Source organism: Rhinopithecus roxellana, chromosome 5 (assembly GCF_007565055.1).
Source record: "Rhinopithecus roxellana isolate Shanxi Qingling chromosome 5, ASM756505v1, whole genome shotgun sequence".
NCBI lineage: Eukaryota > Metazoa > Chordata > Mammalia > Primates > Cercopithecidae > Rhinopithecus > Rhinopithecus roxellana.
The window spans coordinates 153,680,518-153,698,097 of NC_044553.1; the positions used below are offsets into that span (position 1 = coordinate 153,680,518).

The following is a 17,580-nucleotide window of genomic DNA, read 5'->3' on the forward strand; positions in this document are numbered from 1 at the left end:
GAGGTTGTTTCACAGTTTCCACATATTATGCACTTAGAAATACAGTCATGCAATAACATCCAATAACAATGTTTTAGAGACTGTCCCCGTATAAGACTATGGTCCCACAAGATTATGATACTGTATTTTTACTGTACCTTTTCTATGCTTAGATATGTTTAGATATACACATACCACTGTGTTACAATTGCCTACAGTACTCAATATAGTAACACGTTGTACAGGTTAGTAGCCTAGGAAAAACAGCTCATACCATATAGTCTAGGTGTATAATGGCTATACCATGTAGGTTTATGTTAATTAAGTACACTCTATGACGTTCACACAATGACAAAGTCACCTAACAATGCATTTCTCAGAAGATATCCAGTCATTAAGCAACACATGACTGTAATTTAGCAAAAGACAAGAAAGACAAGAATAAACTCTCTCCCTCTTTCCACATGATGAATCACAGATTTACCGTTTTAATGTTTGAGATCTCTGTGTTGCTGTTGTCTGAACTGCATTTTGACATTGTGATAGCAGTTTATTGGAAAATCACAGCATGCTCAAGCTTCTGCTCTAAAAATAAATGCAAAAATAGCCAAGTTTAAGATTTCTGTAAACTGAACAGAAACACATCTACAAGACAGCCCTATTGATATGAAGAGTTGAATAAAAGGCCATTATTTTGAATTAAATTTTAAACAAAAGGCATTTAGATTATTTCAGGATACCAAGGCTTACCCTAAAACAAAGAACAAGAGAATAAGCTACAATAGCATGCCTAATTCCCAGAGATCTGGGAGAAATAAAAAGCTAGAGCAAAGTTCAAAAAAAGATTTCAAAACTAATATAAGGAAATCAAAGTAAAGTCTAAAGACAGTACTTTATAGAAAAATGAAAAAAATTAGCTGCTATTTCCTAAATTCACATATACAAAAGAAATAAAGAAGGTCACCAGAAGAGGTACTTGGCTGAGAAATCGAAACAACCCAGTTGTAACTCTTTAACACAGGTATGAAATCATCAGCAATTCCAATTTCCCAAAATGAGATTAAAAATATAAACTCGAAGAGCAGTTACATCTACACTATACATTTTCACAGAATTCATTTATGAATAAAAGAATTCAAGAACACTGTTAAGAATGTTAATGTTGGGCAGAAATTTAAATTTGGGGTGGCTCTCTAAAAGACATAAATCGAAAACTAGAAAGCATAAAATGTAGATATAAAAAGTTTAATTTGATCAACAAATACTGATTTTGTTAGATTTGACACCAGACTTGGTTTGCTCTCAGGTCTGAGCCTTCTGCAATGCCTCCACTACCATAAGCTCAGGAAAAACAAATCGGCAGTGGCCTCTTTTTACTACTTCCAGTCCTCTAAAAGACATTCTCATGGAGGTTAAATTTCTCATTTCATACACAAATTTGTTTTGCTAAGAAGTCAACAAAGCCCACTGGGGCAACCTTATCACTACTTTAGCATATACATATTTACCTCAAAATGCTGATTCTAAGTTCTTTCAGAGTTTCCAAGTCTGTATTAATTCATACCCTAGGTAACCTAAAAACAATCAGAGAGAAATTTTAGAAGAGACAACTCATTTTTTAAAACCAACTTTAAGAAATGTTCTACTTTTTAGGATCCCTCATAAAATTCTTTATCTATTGGGCAACAAGACAATGCACGTCTAAAAGAACTGCCCTATAAAATTGGGATATTATGTTCTAATATAGCCAGGAAAAAAACTTGTTAGTACAATTCAATTAGATAAAAGAGAGAACTCTTGGCATTAAATTACCTTTTCCCTCAGTAATACTTGGCTTTAAAAATACTTAAACACTATGATAAATCAGTATCATGCTGTATACGAGTTTATCTTTCTACCTCCCAATATGTCAGTGCTTGTGTTTTCATTTTTCTTCTTCTATTTTGTAGAGCTAGATACCCCATGTTTCCCAGGTTGGTCTCAAACTCCTGGACTCAAGTGATCCTCCCACCTTGGCCTCCCAAAGTGCTGTAGTACCGTAAGATTACCAAAATACCACTGTGTTACAACTGCCTACAGTACTCAATACAGTAACATGCTGTACTGAACACTGCAGATTACAGGCGTGAGCCACTGCAACCAGCCAAGGTTTTGTTTTCTAAGGCTACCTCAGACTTCATTTAATTTTTAATTTCCTTCTATACCGCCACCTAGCAGGAGGCAAACACCACGCACACCAACATGTCCTCCTGTGCCACCCTCTAGAGATGATTTCCAATTCAGACTCACCTCATTCCTAGAAATGCCATAATCAAATTACTAAGTTGATAATTCTTTAAAATTCAATGTAACTCAACTATTACAAAATCATTGCTAAGTTATTCAAGTTATTTCCATTGACAATTCCATACATACATTAGAAAGGTAAAATGTCAGGTACAATAACAACTTATTTTATACTGGTAATTCAAAGCTAATAGGTCATTTTCTCATTTTAATTGATCACTGTGATGTCAAGTACAAACCTGCAAAATCCTGTTTCACGGACCCCTTTAAGATAACTCTGAAACAGGCATGCCACATATCAGACAGGCAAGCTTTAGTACAAACTAGCAAACTTAATCCATGTTAGCAACTAAAGGCAGTAATGAGGCTGTAACCTTTCACAGGCTAGTAACAAGAAACACCTAACCATTCAGATCTGAAGCCTAAAGGCACCTAGAACTTTCTGCTGTGAATTTTCAAAACTGGTGACAGAATAATTTCAACTCATCCATGTTATTATGCATCCCAGATTCTGATATTATTAACTTCGCAAATATTACTGTCCAGATTTCATTCCTACTCTCACAAAGCCCAAAATGCGTGACTTCTATAAAGTTCCAGGATAAACAAGAGGAAAAAAACAATATAATGACATTAAAACACTACAGGCAATACTCATGGTAAGCTAACAGAGAAAACTAAAAAATATATGAAGCACTTTAAGTTCCTAGTAACAAAAGTGCATGTGAGATACAAGACATTATTTTAACTGCAACCACGCCTACATCACTTAGGACAGCCATGGTATAGATACAAAATACTGACTATTGACATAAGGACAAATACAAATTAAAAGTAGGAGGCATAGTTCTCCCTGCTGAAAATAAAAGGGAGGAGGTCCCTTTCCCCTTTTCTTTTCCAGAATTTATTTCTCCCTCCCTTTCAATGTATATACATTTAAGTCTCCAGTCTTTTGACTTGGCTGTTTCCTAAAGACCTGAAAGCCATCTCTGAAATGTAATCACCAAGGGAAATAACACTCAATCTCCTGGTTTCCTAGGAGGAGATGGACCTAATTTGTCACCTGACTCTGAAGTGTAAAACCTACCTCTAGTCATAAAAATGTGAAAAAAAATTAGCAATTTTATCTTGAAAATATGGAAGTAATGGATTGTAATCATTTAGTTATATAAAATAGTAAGATTTCTTTCTGTCTTTGCCATCCCTTTAGTGACTGCCTGTGATGTGCACAGCAGTCTGATTTAATGTTCATTTGATAATAACATTTTCTTTCTTTTCTACCTTTGTGGAGCAATTTTCTGGGTTGGGAGATTTTGGTTTTAATTGTATTTCCCTAACATTAGCATTTTAATTTTTTTATTTTTTATTTTATTTTTATTTATTTATTTATTCATTTTGTTTGAGACGGAGTCTCACTCTGTCGCCCAGGCTGGAGTGCAGTGGCGCAATCTCTGCTCACTGCAAGCTCCACCTCTCCGGTTCACACCATTCTCCTGCCTCAGCCTCCCAAGTAGCTGGGACTACAGGCGCCCACCACCACGCCCACCTAATTTTTTGTTTTTAGTACAGACAGGGTTTCACCATGTTAGCCAGGATGGTCTCGATCTCCTGACCTCGTGATCTGCATGCCTCTGCCTCACAAAGTGCTGGGATTACAGGCCTGAGTCACCGTGCCTGGCCAGCTTTTTTATTTTTTAAATATAGCCTAGTTCTCAAATAGTATTCATACCAAATAATAAAATTCCATTTCTTAGAACTTAAATACTGGAGAAGCCCTAAAATATGTTGCCCAACTACCTGGAGGAATTTTTAAAACTGAAAATGAAAGTAGGCAAACAGCCACACTGAAAATGAATCCACTTATAGAATCCAAGTTGTTTGAAAACGACTCCTACCTACTTCCCTTTTCTAAGTTGCAGAAGAGAAAAAGTCTGAGATGTTTTTAGCTAACTTAATGAGCAATTGATGCTCTTGCCTCTTAATACTAATATACACATTTATATTTATATATATACTTACGTATACATATAAACATGTATTCAATGTACATATTTGCCACAAAACACTGATTCTGAGTTTTCAGTGACATCTATACACTATCACTCCGTTCTCACATATACCCAACTATGCAGGAGGCACTGAGTAAGGCAACTGGGGATATAGAAAGTAGCCTCTTTTTTTTTTTCCTTTGTACATATCTTTCTTTTAAAAATTATCTTAATGCCAGCAAGCAGTTCAGTGTCAGAATACCAAGGTTTAAATCCAGACTCCACTACCTCGCTAACATTGTTTCCTTGCCTGTAAAACAGAAACACCTGACTATTACGAGGATTACACAAGATCTTAAACTTGGTAAAGAGAAAATAAAATGCTTGAAACATACAAAATCCATAGTACCTCTACCTAGAATCTATTTTTTAAAGCATAATTATTAAACTCTCAAAATTTTATGAAACTCTTAAAGAAAACCTAAAGTGTTTCATTAACCCTAAGATTTGGCATAGAAAATGCATTCTCATATAATGCATAGAAGATTTTATACAGAATTTATAGCCAGATTAACCTGAAAAACCACAAACTCGTGAATGGGGGGGATCAGGAGATGCCACCCCCAACTATGCCACTTTGGTATATTGATTATTTTGAGCTGAAGGCAATTAAGAACCAACAGATTCAGGAAAAGTTCTACGCCTTCCCTCTTTCTACTTAAAAGTAAGGCATAAACTCCCCCTTCTTCTACACCAGGAAGAAAACAAGAACAATCCTTACCACAGCACAGAGAGATGGCACCAAGACGAATCTGCATAAACAAACCTTAATAAATAACCCCTTTCGACCACTGGTTTCCTCCGTACACCGTCTAATCACCTTCCCACAGTTTACCAACCCTAGAAATCCAAACTTCCCCTCCTTTGTCCTTTCGCCATTTATCACTCTTTGTTAAGATGGTATATGAACTTCTAAATCTAAGTGTTTCTTTGGGATTTTACTTCTTTTCTTTGAGCCCCTGTGCACACAAAAATCTTAACATCAATACAAGCTATAGACCTCTTCTCCTGTTAATGTCTTTTGTTAGTTTAATTCACTAACAAAAAGTTAAAAAGTTTTCCTCCCCTACATTCCAAACAAGCTAGCCATTATGAATTTACATTAAGATGAAAATCAACACAATTAAATCACAAAATATGGTATATAATGTAAAGTAAATTTAAACATTTTGTATTCACTAGTTCTCTTGAAAAACAAAAAAAATACTATGTGCTATTTACTGGCCGGAAAGACATCACTGAAAACATTATTTCACTGAACTGTTTCTCAGGCAATAAAATGTTCCACAGAGAAACAAGAAATAGTAACAATCATGGATGTTTTGAAAATATAAAAAATCAAAAGAAAATATCCAACATATCCACAGTATATAAAACAAGTATTTCAAGGATTTATCAACTACTATTTAGTGAATATAGACTATGAACAGATTAAGGTCAAACCAAGGATTAAGAGAATAAAGAGAAAAAAATGAATAATAATTTCAAGAATTTAAACACTGGTATCTTTACATATTTAAATACAAAACAGAGAACTATTTATATTTTTACTTTTAATTGTCATTTGTCTTTTTAAAAAATTATTTTTTAGTTTACCCTAACACTATGAGTATGAACTTTACATTTCTGTCATTCTTAAAATTCGCTGCACATTAACCTAGTCATTACCATATACAAAAAAAAATTTCATATAGAAATGCTCCCTTCATCATTACCATTTATAAGAGCAAAGAAACACTCCCCACCACCAATCTATGTGTCTAACAATGAATGAGGGAATGGTTTGGTAAACCCTAGTTCATCTTACATGGTGAAATTCAATTCAGCCATTTAAAATGGTAAGTTTATAATGAACAAAAATGCTTATGGTGAGAGCAGCAGCAGGCAGACAAATGCCAAGGCAGACAGCGGTGGGTCCCCGGTGAACTCCCACCTTCAAATCAAAGACAGTTTAAAGCCTGAAGGTCAAGACACACAATATTTTTTGTTTGTTTTTCAAGAGAACTACAAGTCTCAGATAAATCCAGAGACTGGATTGAGAACCTGTCTTCCCATTTGGCACACTTTCCTCTGATTGATCCTCACCCTTCACCCATCTTACATATACCTACATTTCCCTAATTGGTTTTTGTACACTATCATGCCCACCTTCAAGTGGTGCATTTAACTTTTTTTGCATACTCACAAACCAATCAGCACGCACTCCCCTATTCTGAGCCTGTAAAAGCCCAGGACCCATCCACACTGGGGGAGAAACTACACAACTTTGGGTGGAGAACCACCCCCACGTCCCCTTTCTGCTGAGAACTGTGTCACTGCTCAATAAAATTTATGTCTGCCTTCTTCACCCTTCAGTTGTCAGCATATCCTCATTCTTCTTGGATGCAGGACAAGAACTCGGGAACCGCCGAACGTGGGTATGAGCTGTAACACAGGTAGGCTGTGGCATGACTGGCCCAGCCACTAGCAGAGCCAGGGCGCAAGCCAGGTGTGGCCCAGGCAGGCCGAGTGGGAGGGTAGCGTGGCCAAGCAAGGCCTGGACAGGGGCGTCACCGGCCAAAGGTCCCTGGCTGGTAAAGTGACTGAGAAAAATCCTGTGTCAATGGCTTTAAATGAAAAGGCAGAACATTATTATTTACAGTAAGACTATGATTATGTCTTAGTTAAAAACTAAAGGAAAGGAAAAAGGGAGGGAGTGAGGAAGGATAAGAAAGAAAAGGAAGAGAGGAAGGAGAGGTGAGAGAAAGTTAGTTTACCCAAAAATTAATGATGATTTACTTGGATGAGTAATTTATTTTTTCCTTTAAACTTTTCAGCATTTTAAATTTCCTACAATTTGAACATGCAGAATTGGGAATTGGAAAACAAACTTTCAAACTGTGGATGATTTGTGTGATGATAAGCTAGAGATACACAATTCTGTTTTAGGTAATGAAAACATCCTCCCAGCCGTGTGCAGTGGTTCACACCCATAAACCCAGCACTTTGGGAGGCCAAGGTGGGCAAATAACTTGAGCCCAGGAATTCTGAGACCAGCCTGGGAAACATGGCAAAACCCCATCTTTACTAAAAATATAAAAATTAGCCAGGTGTGGTGGTGTCTGCCTGTAGTCTCAACTACTCAGGAGGCTGAGGTTGGGGAATCGCCTGAGCCAGGGAGGCTGCAGTGAGCCATGATCACACCACTGCACTCCAGAGTAAGACCCTGTCTCAAGAAAGAAAGAAAGAAAAGAAGAAAGAGAGAGAGAGAAAGAAAGGAGTAAAAACCTCCCCCGTTAAGGCACAAAATGTGGTAACATTTACCTGAGTATCTGAGTGGGAAAAAACACACACCAACTGTTTTTCCTTTGTTCTCACACAACACATAAAATTTCTGTGACCAAATGTGTGGGGTTTCTCCCCAACAACAAGCAAGCAATCAATTCTGCAGCAGACACCAGCTGGGTGTCTTCTATTAATAACTAAATTCCAGCATTATCTACCTGGAGATAGCATCAGATCCCACAGGTTGAGGGCTCCATTCCTCAAGACTTCCCCCACCCTTCCATGTCAATTGCAAACCTCAGATTATTTTTTGCCAGTGTTCCCAACCAATCAATTAACTGGGGTTCCCACAATGCCCTCCTAGGATTTAACTTGCTAGACCAGCTCACAGTCCTAGGGGAAAAACTTACTTATGTTTACCAATTTATTATAAAGGATATTACAGGCCGGGTGCAGCGGCACACGCCTGTAATCCCAGCACTTTGGAAGGCTAAGATGGGAGGATCGCTTGAGGCCAAGAGTTCGAGACCAGCCTGGTCAACACAGCGAGACTCCATCTCAATAAAAATAAATTAATTAGGTAAAGGATATTACAAAGATCCAGATGAAGACAAGCACAGGGTGAGGTATGGGGAAGGGGTACAGAGCTTCCAAGCCCTCCCAGAGCAAACTGCCCTCCAGGAACCTCCATGTGTTCAACTCTCCAGAAGCTCTCCAAACTCTGTCCTTTAGGGTTTTTATGGAGACTCATTACCTGAGCATGATTAACCTTCAGTCCCTCTTCCCCCCCAGAAGTTGGAGGGTGGGTCTGAGTCCAAACCTCTAATCATGCCTTAGTTTTTCCGGTAACCAGCCCCTGGGATTTTGAAGCTACCAGGAGCTACCAGCCACAGGTCAAACATTAGCATACAAAAAGACATCACTTTGAAGATTTCAGGCCTTGTATGCCTAAGAACAGGGTAGAGGACAGACGAAATATATATTTTACAATATCGTAGTATCTATAATTTAAACCACAAATTCATTAGCCTTCTTTTCATGCATTACTCTATCTGAACCAAATAAACTTCTGGGTTTCTCTAAATCTGTAACATAAATATATTATGTTTAAATTTTAACATAATCATGCCTAAAATTAGATTTGTCCAAAATTGAAGCTGAACACAGGTCAAATACCATCTTAACAAATTCCACCCATCAAAGAACTCCATATAAGAAGCGTTTCTAGGCTGCAAGCCAAAGGTCCGCTTGCTTCTTGGAGTACTTTTCAGAAAGATGACATTTCAGCACATCAAAACAGCAGATACACACCCTCCCCTCCAGTTACCTATAATGACATTTGCCCTATAGTTTTGTTTCAAGAGACATAAATACTTAACACATCACTAGTTTTCAAGGTGAGTTTTAAGATTGATATTTGATTCCAAGTTTCTGTACTTTACCTTTTTTTTTTTTTAGAGACAGGGTCTCACTCTGTTGCCCAGGCAGGAGTGCCGTGGCTATTCACAGCACATTACAGCCTCGAACTCCTGGGCTCAAGTGATCCTGCCATCTCAGCTTCCTGAGTAGCTGGGACTACAGGCACATACTTTACTCTTAACACTGTGCAACGACTGCTAGAACTTTATTCAATTCATGACTATCCTCTGCCTTTACACCAAGAAAGAGCATCCACTGGGAAAAAGGAGCCACAATTTTCTCTAGGTCAAGCTGTTTTAAGATATGTAACGTGAATACTTAAATACTAAAGGGAGGTCAATCCAGAGACAAAACGAACGTAAGAGTTAAGGTGGATGTTTAGACAGGAAAGCAAACGTATTAAAAGGTCCAGGCAAGAGTGTGACACAGTACATCATCATAGCTTCTGTGCAACAACTCATGTTATCTGCCTATCCTGTAACACCAAAACAAGTGTGTACCAGTAGAGTTCACCACCTCTCACGAACCCCATCCCCCACCTTTCCCTAAAAACCTCTATCACTTTAGTCCCCTCCCCTCTCATTTAGCACACGTGGGCTATCTATACCACCCAAATCATCATGGGCTTTATTACTGCCCCATATATTAGCTGTTATTGCCATTTCCCTCCAGAGTATTAAGATCTCTGAAAGATAATCTCACACTATAATTACATTTCTATTACATAGTTTATGATTTGTTTGATTTTCATCTTATTATAAATTTGTAATGACTAGATAGTTTGGAATGTAGGAAAGTATCCATGAATAATTTTTTATTAATTAATTCAAAGTTGAGAATAAGCTTTATTGATCTAACTTTAACAACTATTGAATTAAAGCAGCTTTTTATAGGTCAAATATAACACTCAAATTAGACACTTTCTATAGTTAAAAGACTTTAAACAACCCGAATTATTTTAACAAGCTTAATATCCTCGACCTTGACACCCAAGCCCAAAAAAGTAATTCAAGGCTAACTAGAAACTGTCAAATCTAGAGAGGTACCAGTTAGTACAATGATTATTTTGATATCATCTGACTATACCCATCCTGGTTTTCTCAGGTCACTTCCAACCACTATAAAATTCTCCTCCATATTAATGTACACTAATCTGACTCTAACCTTGAAGATGTTTCAGAAACAATTTTAAAGTTCTTAAAGTTACAGGTGTTAACTGGGAAAACCCAAAAACTCAAGATATTATTTCTCGACTTTAGTTTCTCATTTTAGAAACTGTATTTTGTAGGCTGGGCACAGTGGCTCATGCCTGTAATCCCGGCACTTTGGGAGGCCGAGACAGGTGAATCACTTGAGGTCAGGAGTTAGAGATCAGCCTGGCCAACATGATGAAAACCCGTCTCTACTAAAAAATATACAAAAATTAGCCGGTGTAGTGGCTTGCACCTGTAGTCCCAGCTACTCAGGAGGCTGATGCAGGAGAATCGCTTGAACCCAGGAGCCAGAGGTTGCAGTAAGGTGCAATCATGCCACTGCATTCCAGCCTGAGAGACAGAGCAAGACTCAGCCTCAACAACAACAAAAAAAGAAATTGTATTTTGTTAGGTTTAAAATTCAGGTGAAACTCTATTGAATGTCAACTAATAAATGTAGAAGGAATAAAAAAAGTCACCATTTTTAACTATCACATTAGTAATTGAAGCCATAATCATTAATGGATGCTAAAATCATTGGGTAAAGGTTGCTAAAGAATATTTACATAGTCTGAAAGCTTTTCTGCAGATTACCTACTAATTACAAATGAAAATTGGTATTTTTATCAGTGGAAAAACCTGATAGATACCCCTTTAATCCAAGTGACAAAGCTAAGGTCACCAATATTGGGACAAACTGACAACACCTACCTCATGTAGTTTTCCTACTAAAAGTACAAAACTTGAATCTATTTTTGCCGAGGGAAAGAGGGGAAGAGTGTCTTGCTCTGTTGCCCAGACTGGAGTGCAGTGGCACAATCATAGCTCACTGCTACCTCAAACTCCTAGGTTCTAGAGATCCTCCTGCCTTGGCCTCCCAAAGTGCTGAGATTACAGGAGTGAGTCACTGTGCCCAGTGCCAAAACCTGAATCTAATCATAAGGAAACATAAAACCTAACCTGAGGTTTCTTTTATAAAACACTTGGCTTTATATGCTGAATTGAAGCATGGTTTCAAAGATGATGTGTTAATTCATGCATAGCAGACGAAGAATGTGTTATTTATGGAAAGTCAGAGACATTTAAGGCAGTATTACATTTGGTATCACTACTACAGAGACCAACTAAGATAGCTGAACCAGTATAGATAATCCTCCTCGAAAACTTGTCTGTAAAATATTGTTCTCAAGCCCTCTTTTCCTTCATCCTCCATTGTATTACTAGACCACACCTTTCAATATTAATAATTTGGGGGCTCACAATATAATCACATTAGGACTATTGCATGTTAAAATTTTCTCTAATACACATACTTAAAAGAAAAATATCACCGAAATTTTATCAAATGCTAGTTGTCTATCATGAGAGTTTAAGAAACTCCTTTTTTTTCTCAAAACCTCAACAGGCAAACACTACTATGACAGTTTATAGACAAGGAAGCTGAGACTCAGAGACGTGCCATATGCCCAGTGCTCCTTGGTTATAAAGTCGAAGAATCAGGATTTGAACCCTGGTCTCTCTGACACCAAACCCTTGCTCTTAAGCATCCCTACAAAGCTATGATAAAACATTAAAATACCATGAATCAGAGCAACTGACAGCGATGGCTGGGCAGCAGAATGCATAAGAGGAGGACAGGCTGTGCGTTCATCATGCTAATCTCACCTCCCAGGATGTTCCCAAAAGAGGAAAGACAGAAATCCTGCAATCTCGAAATATCTCAGAGGACTAAATACGACTACTACCTCTCTTTTTCCCTTCAAACGGGGTCATGTATCTAACTTCTTAATCAAAGAACCTTCCTACATCATGTCAAAGATCAGTTTTTAAACTAAAAGTCTTCTCTCATTATTCAAGTTCTCTAAGTACGGTTTTTTTTGTTTTTTTTAATTCTGAACTGGTTAACTGACCTCATTTTCTAATCCTCAAGAATTGTTCAAATGTGCTGTTAAAATCCCTGCTTTATTGCATACATTGAGCTGTCAAAGAAAGAACAAGCACAACAGAGTTAGTCTGCGCCAACAAGGAGAAAGTCTGCAATACAGTAAAACTCCCAATTTTGACAGTTATTTTCTCCCGTGATTCTTAACATTTCCCTCAGTCTGCAACGTTTCTGTGCACACAATCATACATACCTCACAAAGCAAAAAGGACCAAGCAGCATGATTTGTCCAAAAACATAACAGTAATAATCTTTTTAAAACCCTTAATATGCAAGCAATATTCCCCACAAAACTGTGTTAGCTTCTAAATATTTCAAAAAGTATTATAAATTAACTTATTCACTCAACAAATCTGAGTGTCTCCTATATGCCAAGCACCATGTCTGGTAATGAATATGCATGAAGAATCTAATCCTTACTATTCTATAAACCTTAACACAGCCAAGAACATGTAATGCTGCTGTAAGCCTCAAAAAAAGAAAAAAAAAAAAACCTCTAAGGCCAAACTTAAGCCTGTCACGTCTTACTTCTAGTAACAGTCTTGCTGACATCCTCAGACAATGTTTTGTGGCATCTTCTCAGTCACTTATTTAAAGTGTATATTGCAGTCACTGCGTGTTAAAGGAATACCAACAATTCACTGACAATTTTAGATGAGAAAGCCATTTTGTACTCAGAATTATTTTAACAAAGGCTTTATTATGCAACTGAAAATGTCAATTTCACCAGCTACATCTCAAAAATAACGTTTTCCTTTCTGTATTAATTCATCAAGTATACACCGCGATACAAGCAGTCTTACTTTTTAGATCAACACATGTTCCTAAAAACTGGGTGAAAGGGCCAGGTGCGGTGGCTCACGCCTGTAATCCCAGCACTTTGGGAGGCCAAGACTGGCAGATCACAAGGTCAGGAGATCAAGACCACCCTGGCTAAACACGGTGAAACCCCATCTCTACCAAAAATACAAAAAATTAGCCAGGCATGGCGGCGGGCACCTGTAGTCCCAGCTACTCCAGAGGCTGAGGCAGGAGAATGGCATTAACCCGGGAGGCGGAGCTTGCAGTGAGCTGAGATCGCGCCACTGCACTCCAGCCTGGGCAACACAGCGAGACCCCGTCTCAAAAAAAAAAAAAAAAGAGAGACTGGGTGAGAATTCCTACTTGGAAAACCCTCACTGCCCATGTTGTCCAGAGAGCTTATTCCTGAATGGATTGTTATTCAGCATCTGTCAACAGCCTGAATGAGACAACTGATATTCAAGGGACACCACCTGAAAGAAATTAATGAATCAAACCACTGGAACAGTGAACACCTGTATTATTAAAGCTTTTCTATTATGCCTGAGGCTTTTATCCAGTTTCTCTAAAATGGCATGTGAAAAAATGTTTCTCTATCATTTGTAAAATGTGAAACATTTTCTCCATATATTGCTAATGCTATTTAATGTAACAATTCAAAAGACCGATTACTCTTCATACAAGAGAAAAATCTGCTTCTCCTAATTGGTATGCTTCCTTTCATTAATCAACGTGAGTTACATGCAGGCACTCACCTTTCCTTGCCCCAATCATTCATCTGATTCTCTGCCCTACATTCTATACTACCAACCTTCACCACTTTCATAGTACTCCAATACTTTCCTATTATAAGACCATTTCAAATCCTTTCTCAAAATAGACATCATAAACTATTAAATAAATGTACTAATACTAGAGTCTTAGCAGAAACTTGGAAGAACTGAAAACTAGCCATCAAAAAATCAAAAGGCCCAAGTCCCACAGGCTAAGGAGGTGCAATACCAAGAAAATAATGCTGCCTCAGAAGACTACAGTCATCTGGCAAGTGGTAAATTGCAAAGAAACCTGTGAATAAGAGCTAGTATAATACATACATTGGGCTTTTGGGATGAACTAAGCTCTTGAATGTCCAAAAAGCACAGCAAAAGGTCAACAAAACAAGTCACTTGACTCCAACTTTCTCTTTATACAAATTAAACAAAGATCTCACCAATATCTTCCTCTGGCATTCAATAAAGCACATCTTTCCATGTTTGATCAGTTTTTTGAATACCTACTTGCCAGAAACTATGATAGGAACCAAGATCATAAAAAGGAGTAAATCCTGGGCTTCAGAGAGATTACAGATTTTACTGACAGAGAGATGTTGTTTGTAGGAAATTATCAGTTTGGAGGAACCCTGAGAAAACTAATACTGCAATAAATTCTGAGTCTAGTCTAGTGTTTTGATGATCAAGAAACAATGTGACCACTTTGAGGTGTATGTGTAAAGGAAGGGAAAGCATGGACTCCAATGAATTATTTGTATACCTATGTTCACAGCACCATTACTCACAGTAGCCAAAAGATGGAAGCCACCCAGGTGGCCATGGACAGATGAATGAACAAGATGCAATATATTCATAAAATGAAATACCACTCAGCTTTTCCAAGGAAGGGAATTCTGACATCTAAATCATCACAGATGAGCCGTGGAGACACCATGCTGGGTGAAAAAAGCCAGACACAAAAGAACAAATACTGTATGATTCCACTTATTTGAGGTTTCTCGAGTAGTCAGAGACAGAACATAGAATGCTGGTTCCCGGGCATTGAAGGTAGGATGGAAAAAGGAGTTAGTGTTAATGAGAACAGTTTGAGTTGGGAAAGATGAAAAAGTATGGAGATGGATGCTGGTAATGACTAAAAACAATGTGAATGTACTGTATGCCAGCTAGTTGTACACTCAAAATGGTTCAACGTTATGTTATGTATATTTTACCATGCCAAATAAAAAAAAGAACAACTATCTGAAATATTCAAATAACCATTCGTTCACCTGAACATTTAAGGCTAGACACAGCTTCATTCATTCCGCGAGTCTTAACTGAGGAGTCACTACACGCGATGCAGCCCTGGAATCCACTCGGAACGGTAATGCAATACAAAGAGCACGCCTGCAAAGATTCTGAAACCAAACCAGGATTCGATCTTGGCTCTGCCACTTCGAGATTCCTAACTTGGAGTAATAATCACGGACTCTGAGTTTCCTTGCCTGTAAAACAAGGGCAATATTGAGTTGATCGCAGGGTCACAGTAAGGATTAGAAGAGAATATATGTAGAACCTGAAACATCTTGCCACGTAACAAGGAGGCGCTCAATAACATGTTTCCCTTATCTCCTTTGCCATGAGCAAGTGGAAGTGTGACCACGACATGGTAGGGTCGCAAGTGAGAGAATGTCTACGAAATATCTACCTTCTCAAATGAAACAAGCTCCTCACATGTCAGATAGTGGTAGAGAATAAAACATCGCAACGCCACAAAAGTCACCCTCTCTAGAAGGTAGCACTACAAGTACTGTACAACCCACTATGTGACACCACAAAATCACTGTCAAATAAGAATCATGAGCCACATCAAAAGAAATGTCTTCTAAAACCAAGACAATAAAGCTCAATAATAGCAAAACAACCCTGTTACCCAACTCACACACTGAGCCACGGGCAAAAGACAGCAGTCAGGGCTCACCCTTCAAACATGAGATGGAAGCACAAAAAGTAGAGCAGGCCCTCACTAAAAAGGATTGTAGGAAAATGTCTTTTCTCCCCACATAAATAAAAACGGACTAACTGTTCTTTTCTTAAAACAGCATTTTGGTGCCATGAGTAAATCTATAAACATATGTTACCATGATCAATGTTTATAGTGACCATGTTAAAAGCAATCTTTAGTTGTTTTTTTAATCTATTGAGTTTTATGGAATATGCCCTAAAATGAAGTTTTGAATGTATATAGCACATATTACATAAAATACACACGTGCCACAGGTAGCTTTAAAGTAGACTTTGCAAAATAAACTGGCTATTCCAGAACCTAATTCCCAAAGATATCAATAATATCGAAAATTACTATTCTTTAGGACCTGGCTTATCCCGAACCCATCTTTCAGTAAACTGAGTTTTTTGGTGAGGATGTATATTTTTATTTAGAAAACTTAACGCTTACACCAATACATTTTCAATATAGCTAACCTGTTTCAAAAGCACATTTTTAACAATATTTTCCGAGTTACTTAACTCCTAACCTGAGTCCTTTTCCACTGACTCAAAACAAGCACCACCGAAGACACCTGACAATCAGGATTGTAAAGATTCAGAATATTCGAAGACAGAAGCATAGACGTCCAAGTGATCCTCGTTCATCAGATGAATGTTTTTAAAACCTGAAAGTCCTAAGAACACTTACTTATCGTGTAGACCAGTAACGTGTCCCTTTAACCACAACTCTCTCCACAAAAGCACTGAGTGAACACTACACACCAAGGACCCTCCACTCATCTCCACGTTTCCGCAGATCTTCAGGATTCTAAGGACACACTCAGTGGTTTGCTAGCTCTGACCTCCAGGCAGAGCCATCAGGGCAACTCAGCTTTTCTGGACAATCTACATAAATCTGATGTGCTAACTTAAAACATACTCTGATTTCCCCAAAATCAAAAACCCTGAAGAAAGGCTCCTCCGCAGGGTCTGGGCATTTTGGCACAAAAACATCTGAGGGGAGAGGAAAAAGAATGGCCTCGGCCCCGCCCGCCCCCCGGGGCCCCGATCTGGTCCCCTGACAGTAATCACACAGGACCCTCCCGGGAGGGACCTAGAGCCCGACTTCGTCCCCTCCGAGCGCGGCGCAGCGGCCCCATCAGAGGAGGGCCCCAGGGTGCTCCGGATGGCAGGGCTCGCGTCTCCACCTCCGCTGTTCCTGCGCCACTCTCGCGCGCGTGTCGGGACCTGTCAAGAACCCGCTGGCCTCGTCAGGCCGGGGAGTGGGCAGGCGCCGGCATCCCCCACCACGCCACGGAGGTCCGGAGAGTCTCCCAGGGCTGCCTCGCGGTGAGGCGCCGGGGTCGGGGCCCAGGAGCAGAGCCGGGGCGGGCAGACGCCGGGTCCACAGGCCGCGCTGCGCGGGACGAAGAGGCAAGCGAGGCCGCGCCCTCCACCAGCACCCGCCAGGCCCGGACGCGCGGCTCGGGCCCATGGCCCGCACGCGGGCCTCGGCGCGGAGGCGGGAGCGCGGCTGGGCGAGCCGCTCCTAGCCCCGGACACAAAGCTGCTCCGCGGGAGCCCGCCTCACCTGCAGCACGGGGCGCCGCGGGCCTTCGAGAACCATCGGACCCCGCTCCGGCGCGCGCGTCACAGCCCAGGCTTCCCGGAGCCGCCCGGCGCCGCCGCCCCCGCCGCCATTTCCTCGCGCTCGCCGTCGCCTCGTCCCCGCTGTCAGGTTACTCCATTCACCTGGGCCTGCAGCAGCCTGCCGCGCCTCCGCCTCGACCCCTCCCGCCGGCGCCTGCGGAGACTGCGCAGCGCCCGGCTGGCCCGCAGCCTGCGCACTGCCCGCGGCAACAGCGCACAGCCGCTTGGAGAATCCCACTGGCGCTCGCGCCGCCCTCCGC

General features: G+C 39.8%; 1 protein-coding gene across 6 annotated transcripts in view; it reads right to left on the reverse strand.

Moving 5' to 3' along the window:
- Nucleotides 1-17,580, reverse strand: part of DICER1 (dicer 1, ribonuclease III) — a 72,369-nt gene that overhangs the window by 54,343 nt on the left and 446 nt on the right. For 2 of the 6 annotated variants that reach the window (XM_030930478.1, XM_030930481.1), the window contains exons 1-3: nucleotides 17,262-17,514; nucleotides 1,488-1,553; nucleotides 464-564 (exon numbers count right to left, since the gene is read on the reverse strand). The exons of 1 other annotated variant lie outside the window; for it this stretch is intronic. The gene's annotated coding sequence lies outside the window, so the exon portion shown is untranslated. Of the gene's footprint in view, nucleotides 1-463; nucleotides 565-1,487; nucleotides 1,554-17,261; nucleotides 17,560-17,580 lie in introns of those variants that run through there. 3 more of the 6 variants (XM_030930480.1, XM_030930482.1, XM_030930479.1) reach the window with 2 other exon arrangements.